Here is a 9,675-nt window from a genome sequence, read left to right as displayed (position 1 = left end):
CTATGTACCTTATCTATGATATATAGCACTCAATCTATTCTCTTATCCTACTAAATAAGCTACATAGGTCATGCTATGTGCTATGTACATTATCCCTACTCTATAGCATTCAATCTCTTCTTCCAAGCATATTGTATGAGCTATATAGCCATACGGTGTACTATGTATATTATCTATGTTATATAGCAAGCAGTCTATTCTTCCAAGCATATTGAATGAGCTATATAGCTCACGCTTTGTGCTATGTACATTATCCCATGCTATATAGCACGCAATCTATTCTTGCAAACATAATGTAGCTATATAGCTCATACTGTGTGCTATGTACATTATCTATGCTATATAGCACTCAATCTATTCTTTCAAGCCTACTAAATGAGCTATATAGCGCATGTGTTGTACATTATCTCTGCTATATAATACTTAATCTAATATTTCAAGCATGCTGAATGAGCTATATAGCTCATGCTATGTGCTATGTATATTATCCCATGATACATAGCACTCAATCTATTTTGCCAAACATAATGTAAGAGCTATATAGCTCATACTATGTGTTATGTACATTATCTATGCTATGTAGAAGTCATTCTATTCTTTCAAGACTACTAAATGAGCTATATAGCTCATGCGATGTACATAATCTCTGCTATATAGTACTTAATCTAATATTTTAATCATGCTGAATGAGCTATATATCATAACAGATATCATGTGCTTTTTGTATGCTACACGACTCATTATTTTTTCTATGATGCACCTAATTATCATTGCAGAAGGTTGGTTAAAATACATATGTTTGGAGTTTTGGAAAGTTCTGATATTTGTTATATATTCACAGGTTTTAGTTTTAGAAATAGAGAGGATGATTGAGAGGCACAGGCCCACAGGGATTTTTGCTTACAATTTAAGTCTAGGGCTGAGTCTAGCCCCCCCATTGTTATTCATCCACATCCACTAGTTGTTGATGGTTTGGGTGGTTTGCTTTTGAAGACTGGTGACTACAGCCACTGCTCAGCCTGTTGTTTCCCTTTTGGTACTCAGTCATTTGAGGTGTTTGGATTACAATGCAGTCACATGTACCACTTTATTTGCTTTGCTCATGTAGCAACAGCGATTGGTACGTGTGTACATAGTGCATGTAGGGATCCCATTTTTGATAGATCCAAATCAATTCTTGGCATTCCAACTTCTTGTAGATCTGATATTTGTTATGTTCATGTGCAGATGGCCAACTTGATCTTGAGTTTACTTCTCTCAATGGCGAGCACGTGACACTTATTACAAGTGTGTACTATGATAATATCCTCAATTGTCCTTAGTGTCCATTTTTCTATGATAATACTTTCAATATTAATTTTGTAATGTAGGTGAAGGAGAAACTGTGGGTGGAGATGTAAGAACACTTAAGAGGGGGAGGATTAGTGCTTTGGACTCCAGTTTTTTATGTAGTAGTCATGACCACTCTGCGTTTGTGGAGTTAGCCACAGTCTAAGAGACATCACATCATGTATGGTTGAAGGTGTGAATCTTTAACATTCATAATTTCATACATGTTCATCCTACAAAAGGATTTGGTATCTGTTGAATATGATCTCCAAATGGACTTTCAGGCTTAGAGAAATTAAAAAGAAAAAATATGGTGTTGCAATACCTTGAAGCTAGAGTGATAGAAGAATGAAGGAGAAGAATCGTTACATGCTGAGGGAGGTGATGAGTTGGATGGCTTAGGAGGGCAAGCATAAGATGTGGAGGAGCCTGGGGAGAATACTGTTGGACCAATGGAGGTAGTTGATGATGACATTCCCTCATGTGTGGTTGAAGATATGAAACCTTAACATTCATAATTTCATACAATGTTAATCCTACTTTGAGGATCGTGGTATTAGTTGATTATGATCTCCAAAATGACTTGTAGGCTTGGACAAATAAAAAAGAAGAAAGAAAGCGTTGCAATACCCTAAAGCTAGAAGGGTAGTGATTAGAAGAATCAAAGAAAAGGAATTGTTATAGGAGGATGGAGGTGATGAGGAGTTGGTAGGCTCAAGAGGGCGGGCACTAGATGATAAGGAGCCTAAGGAGGCTCCCGTTGGACCACTGAATATCACTGATGATGACATTACATTATCTCACTTCACACAAAAAAGACCCTTGAAGCATAGAGCTCATGGCAATGGTATGTCATTGAAGTGTAATGAACTTCCATAACATTGTATGCAGGTAGCTATTTGCAAGCTAGTTAGATGAGCATCCCAACAATGTAGCTTGCAAGAGGCTTTTGCAATATTATAATAAAGATATGCCATGCTTGGTGAATCATGATCCACCATGTGTTCCATTCTCTCCATGTTTGTTTTGTTTAACGTGTTTCAATAATATTTAAGGCTGGTTATGTGTTTCCCAAAAATGCAATGTGCATGTAATTACTATGTGCAATGCAAATGATTTGAATGATGATTCACATGCAAGAAAAGATGATGCTATAGAAAGAGAAAAGCAAGGAAGGATTTATACTATTAAACAAGTTGGGGACACACACAATGATGAAGGGTATTCTAATGAGAAAAGGTCCTTTGAGGTTGACAAGGCACAAGAAGGGCCTACTGATTATGTGGAAACTTTAGGGCATGTTAATGAGGTTGAAGAAGGATAGGATGAGAAGGCAGACTCAGTGCTTGTGTAGATTTTGATGCATTAGCAAAGATATTATGTGATATAAAAGCATTCACAGAAGGATGCACAGGCTGATGCAAAAGCATACAATTTTGTTGTTGATATGGATGCACAGGCTGATGCATCACCACACAATGATCATGTTGAAGAGGATGCAAAGGCTGATGTAGAAGCTAAGGATGATGTTCAAAAGGATGCGCATGTTGATGTAGAAGCATCCAATGTTGATGTTTAGAAGGATGCACAGGCTGATGCAAAGGCATACAAAGCTGAAGTTGAGAAATATGCATAGGCTGATGCAAAAGCATACCTTGCTAATGCATAAAAGGATTCATTGGCTCATGTTGAGAAAGATCCATAGGTTGATGCAGAAGCAGACCTTGCTGATGTACAGAATAATTCACCAGTTGATGTTGAGAATGAATATGATGCACAAGGCAAGGCAAGGCATAAGAGGTTGTACTATGGAGGCTTGGATGGCATGTACTCCATCATGAAGAACCAATAAGGGTTATGCCACAAACAATACATGTCCCTGAGGGTATAAAAACAAAACTATTGGTTTTGGCCATGAATGGAGTATTGCTAAAAAGATACATGATTTATAGGGGGATAGGCTACCCCAATATTGAGCATCCTCCGAATTTCAAATTGCTATAAGATAGATCGATTCGTGTACCTATGAGGATAGGTAGTATATGTTACTTTTGGGATCCACCAATTCCATGTCGAATTTCATGGCTCTAACAAGATGAGAAAACATACTGGCGATTGGCTTGTTTTTGAGCAAACAATATTGATGGTCACTACGTTGTTCATAGTACCATCCACACATATTTATCTATATAGCACATGGTATGACATAGTCGTGGCACACCAGGTGTGCTATATAGAAAATTTTGTGTTCTATACAGCCCATAGCTAATGCTCTATAGCACACAGACAAGATGTTGAAATTTTCATGCTATATATCTCATTGTTTCTACTATTCAAACCATAAAATCAGCTATATAGTAAATAGTTTGAGTATACATAGTCATGACACACGAGGTATACTATGTAGCAAATTGTGTGCTATACATCCCACAAAATGTGCTATGTAGCACATAGACAAATATGTGGAATTTTGCATGCTATATAGCTCATTTTTTCTTCTATTCAAACCACATAATCAACTATATAGCACATAGTTTGAGAATACATAGTCATGGCACACTAGGTATACTATATAGCACATTGTGTGTGCAATACAGCCCACATAATATGCTATGCACCACATAGACAAAGATGTGGAACTTTGCATGCTATATAGCTCATTGTTTCTTCTATTCAAACCACTGAATCAGCTATATAGCACATGGCTTGAGTATACATAGTCATGGCATACTAGGTATATTATATAGCACATTGTGTATGCTATACAACCCATAGAATATGCTATGCACCACATAGAAAAAGACGTGGATTTGCATGCTATATAGCTCATTGTTTCTTTTATTCAAATGACAGAATCAGCTATATAGCACATAGTTTGAGTATACATAGTCGTGGCACACCATGTATACTATATAGCACATTGTGTGTGCTATACAGTCCACAAAATATGCTATGTAGCACATAGATAAAGATGTGGAACTTTGCATGCTCCATAGATCAATGTTTGTGCTATTCAAACCATAGTAGTATATATCGCATAGTTTGTGTAGTTGTGGCACACCATGTATGCTATATAGCAAATTGTGTGTGCTACACAACCCACAAAATATGCTATGTAGTACACCAACAAAGCTACGAAACTTTTCATGCCATATAGCTCAAATAGTGAGTTATTCAAACCATGGAAGCAGCTATGTAGCACACAGTTTTATTAGTATGCATAGTCGTGGCACACCAGGTCTACTATAGAGCACATTGTGTGTGCTATACACCCCACGGAATATGCTATGTAGCACACAGTTTGAGTGTATAGATAGATGTGGAACTTTGTTGTCTATATAGCACACTGTTTGTGCTATTTAAACAACAAAATCAGCTATAAAGCGGACAATTTCATTACACATAGACATGGCACAATGTGTATGCTATATATAGCACACTATTTATGCTATTCAATCTATTGAATATGCTATCGAACACAATATTTCTACTCTTTAGCCCACTGAATCTTCTATATAGCACACTCTTTGAGTATACATAGATGGGGCACACTATGTATGGTACATAGCACATGGTTTATGCTATTCAGCTCACCAAGTATACCATATAGCATAATGTTTGGCATATAGCAGGCCATGTATGCTATGTGCCTCATGTTGTCTATGCTATGAATAGTACACTGATTGTATAGTGCCCTAGTATGCTAAACAACACACTATGCATGCTATGTGGTAGATTGTACATGCTATGAAGTATTTATTTATAGCCCAATTTATTGCTATGTAGCAGACCTATATACATGCTATCCATATAACACATTAATGTTGAGATATCGAGCTCCACTCGCGATATGCCAAGGTGACCGTTGTGCATTTATGTCACCGACTTGTTAGCTATAGATGCGGTTGGTACACCGCCCACGAATAATAGCTGGATGACAGCTATCCTTATCTACACTAGTTCGTGGCTCAGTTAGTATGCCACCTTAGTTAGTTGAGTTTGGTTTGAGACCCACATATAGGGTTCTTCTATTTCTTTGTACTATAGTTCTTTTGGCTTTCACAACTAAGAAGAGGAAAACTATTTTCAGCCTCCACCTTTGTGTGTATTCCCCCATTGTGCTTGTGAGAAAGCCTCAAGTGAGACTCCTTCCCTCTCTCCCACTATCTTCACATGGTATCAGAGCCTTGTTCGTGGTAAGGATCTCAAGAAAGCAAACCAAGTTCGCAGTGTCCTGGTAAGAGGACCAGTGTTGCTTTCCTTTTTCGAGTTTGGGAGCAAATCTCTGCAGGTAGCACAGTCGGAAGTGCAAGAGTGCACTGTCTCAGATTGAGACGCCCTTCGCGGTGTGGCGAGAGGGCATTATATGCTGCGGGTATGGGCAAAGCCCTCTGTGTCTTTATTTTTTTGATTCGAGGTCATTTCGGTGCCCGTTTTGGACGCGGAAGTACTCCGCATGCACTCAAAAAAAGGCCCTGTTTTTGCTGTGCGACCACTGTTCTGCAGGTCGGTGAAAAGTTGCCACAGAAATTGCATCGTATGCATGTGCGCAGAGATATTGGGAGTTGCAGAATCATCCTTATTGCCTGTTGATGCAAAATCGTCACTAGGAAGTGACTGTTTGGTCAAAAACCACTTTCATCAGGTTTGCAGATTTGCCCTTGTGAGGCAGAAGCTGTGTTTTATACAGTGACAGAATATTTTGCAGTGTTCTATAATGGTGTCTGATTCTCTTTCACAGATTGTCACTGAAAAGCTTGACAAGAACAACTTCCAAGCATGGAAGTTTAGAATGACGAATTTCCTTATGGGAAAAGGCTACTGGGAGTTCATTACAGGAAATGAAGAAGAACCAGTTCTTCCTAATGTTCCCAATCAACAAGAAATGCAGGCATTTAAAGGATAGCATGAGAGAGCCAGAAAAGTTATGTACTGGCTGTCTATCAGTATTTCAGATTCAATGATTGTGCATATTCAGGATGCAAGTACTCCAAAGGTGGCATGGGATACTTTGGCTAAAATGTACAACACAAATACGCAGGCCAGGAAAATGCAACTCAAGCAGGAGCTGCACAATGTGCAGAGAGAAAATATGAGCATCAATGACTACCACATGAAGGTGAAGAAAATTGCAGATGCACTTGCTTCCATTGGGTCGCCAGTGGATGATGACGATTTAGTTTCTGTGACCTTGAATGGTCTAGGAAAGGATTATGCACAGTTCCAGACATCCATTGCCGTCCGTGAAAAATTTCCTGATTTTGAGGAGTTGATTGCTCTTCTAATTTCTGAAGAGCAGAGAAATGGTGGTGCATCTTCTTCAGGAGGAACTTCAAAAGAAACTGTCTTCTACTCAAATGCTAGAAGGGATAGAGGCAGAGGTATAGGAGGCCGATCTGGAGGCCGTGCTAGAAATCAGAATATGCAGCAAACTCAAGAAAACCAGTCCTATGCAGGAGGACGTGGTAACTCTAGAGGCAGGGGGAGCCAAAGAGGTCGTGGTGGATGGCAGAGAGGCCAAAATGCAAACATCAATGTTGAATGCTACTACTGTGGTAAAATGGGGCATATGGCTAAAGACTGCTACAAAAAGCAGAATGACATTATGAATGGAAAATTGTAGCAAGGCAATTATGCATCCTCTAGTAGACAGGGTGATGATAGAAATGAGCATTTGTTTATGGTACAGCATATGACAAATTCTGTGACAAGTGCAGAAGAAAGCAATGATGTGTGGTATGTTGACTCAGGTGCGTCAAACCACATGACAGGTCATGCTGAATGGATGCAGGATGCAAGGAAAATGGAAAAACCAGGATTTGTGGAGACTGGTGATGATATTGCACATCCTATTGTGCAGATTGGAAAAATTCCCTTGTCTATGCAGGATGGGAAAAAGAAATACTTGTCTGATGTATTTCATGTCCCGAACATCACTAAGAACCTAGTTTCTATTGGTCAAATGGTTGAGCAGGGCTTGCAGGTCAGATTCAATCCTCATGGATGCTTTCTTGAGGATATGAAAAATAATGGTCGCTTGATAGCAAAAGGAAAGAAGAAGGGCAAGATGTTTACGCTGGATGCGGACATGCCTGAATTGAGTGCAGCAATGTTTGCACATGGGACCGGTGTAGTTGCAGATATTAATATATGGCATAAACGAATTGGTCATGTTAATGTACAGCGTCTTAAATCAATGCAGGCCCAAAATATTGTTGCAGGATTGCCTAAATTCAAGGTTGCAAAAATGCATACGGTGTGTGAAGCTTGTCAATTTGGAAAACAGGCAAGGCAACCATTTCCTAAGCATGTTCAAGAGAGCAAGAAGCCATTGGAATTAATCCACTCTGATGTGTGGACTACTAAAGCTGCATCTATTGGAGGCTGTCATTACTTTGTCACCTTTATTAATGACTACAGCATAAAAGTTTGGGTGTATTTTATGAAAAAGAAAAGTGAAGTGTTTGGGCACTTCAAAGTTTTTAAAGCTATGGTTGAAAAAGAAACAGGCTTGCAAATAAAATGCCTAAGGTCAGATGGAGGGGGAGAGTACCTCTCAAATGAATTTGCAAGGTTCGTGTAGGAGCATGGCATAAAGCAACAATATTCATGCAGTCATACTCCACAGCAAAATGGACTTGCAGAAAGGAAAAACAGGCATATTAGAGAGGTATCTCGTGCCATGCTCAATGAAAAAGACCTGCCAGATTTTTATTGGGCTGAAGCAGTTGCTACAGCAGTTTACATAAAGAACAGGACTCCCACTGCAGCAATACATGGCATGATGCCAGAGGAGATGTATACTGGTAGGAAACCATATATTTCCCATTTGAAAATTTTTGGTTGCATTGCCTATGTTCATGTGCCAGATGAATTGAGGTCCAAGTTGGATCCAAAAGCTGAGAAGTGCATCTTTATTGGTTATTCTTTGCAGCAGAAAGGGTATAGATGCTATAACCCTTCTACTCGTAAGTTTACAGTGAGTAGAGATGTTGTTTTTGATGAGATGAGCAGCTGGTATAAACCAGTAAATGTGATCATTGATGTAGATGCACAAAATGGTAATGCTGCACAGAATTCACAGCAGCAATCACAAAATATCAGTGGACATACAGTGTCCTCTAGCAGTGGTTCACATACCTCGCAATGGACAGGTAGATTGAGATCAGGAGAATCTCCTCAAAGCAATGCAGATAGTGGTACGCAGGTATCATGAAAAGGAAAAGAGAAGGTAGATCAGCCCATGTTTGATTTGAATGCAGGTCACTCTTATGTGGATGGTGAATCCAGTGGCTCAGAACAAAGCATTGATGATGAGTTGGGTATTGCTTCTGTTGTTACACTTGGAGTAAGGAAGACCAGGGATGTTTTGAGAGCACCTGGAAGTGAGCCTATTTTGTGCAGGTCTACCAGAGCTAGGTATCCTGTGGATAGGCTGAAATATGATGGATTTACAACCATTCACTATGCCTATATGGTCAAAGTGATACAGGAACCAGAACCCATTTCTTTTGAGCAAGCCATGGGAAAAGAAAAATAGGAGAAAGCCATGGATGAAGAAATGGATGCCTTGGATGCAAATGCAACATGGGAATTGGTGCCTTTGCCTAAAGACAAGAATGCAATTGGCTGTAAATGGGTTTATAAGGTGAAGCACGATGCAGATGGTTCTGTGAACAGATACAAGGCAAGATTAGTTGTCAAGGGGTATGCACAGACATATGGCATTGATTATGAAGAAACATTCAGTCCAGTTGCAAGGATGGCGACTGTAAGAGCAGTCATTGCTATGGCTGCATCAAAGGGATGGTCTTTACATCAGATGGATGTAAAGAATGCCTTCTTGCATGGTGATTTGCAAGAAGAGGTCTATATGGAGCAGCTGCCAGGTTATGTGCATCCTGTTCATCCTGAGTTTGTTTGCAGGTTGAAGAAAGCCTTGTATGGCTTGAAGCAAGCACCTAGAGCATGGTCTAACAAGATAGGACAGTATCTTGTTACTATTGGCTTTCAGACTTCCAAGGCAGATTTCTCACTCTATGTGAGAAAAACAAAGAAAGGTATTATGCTGCTTGTCATTTATGTTGATGATTTGATCATCACAGGTGATAGTGATGAAGACATCCTTCATGTGAAAATGCTATTGAAGCAGAAGTTTGAGATGAAGGATTTGGGAGAGCTGCGTTATTTCTTGGGCATTAAGGTGATTAGATCACCAAGTGGGATACAGCTCTTGCAGAGGCAGTATGGACTGGACATGCTGTCCAAATATGGGATGACAGGCTGTAAGCCTATTTCAGTTCCTTTGGAGCAGAATGTGAAGCTGAGCGCAGATGCAGGTGAGCT

This window comes from Dipteris shenzhenensis, chromosome 30 (genome assembly GCF_047967505.1).
Source record: "Dipteris shenzhenensis isolate YYH24624 ecotype China chromosome 30, Dip_SZ_1.0, whole genome shotgun sequence".
NCBI classification, from domain to species: domain Eukaryota; kingdom Viridiplantae; phylum Streptophyta; class Polypodiopsida; order Gleicheniales; family Dipteridaceae; genus Dipteris; species Dipteris shenzhenensis.
The sequence above is the reverse complement of the archived record's forward strand: the minus strand, read 5'-3'. Positions refer to the sequence as shown.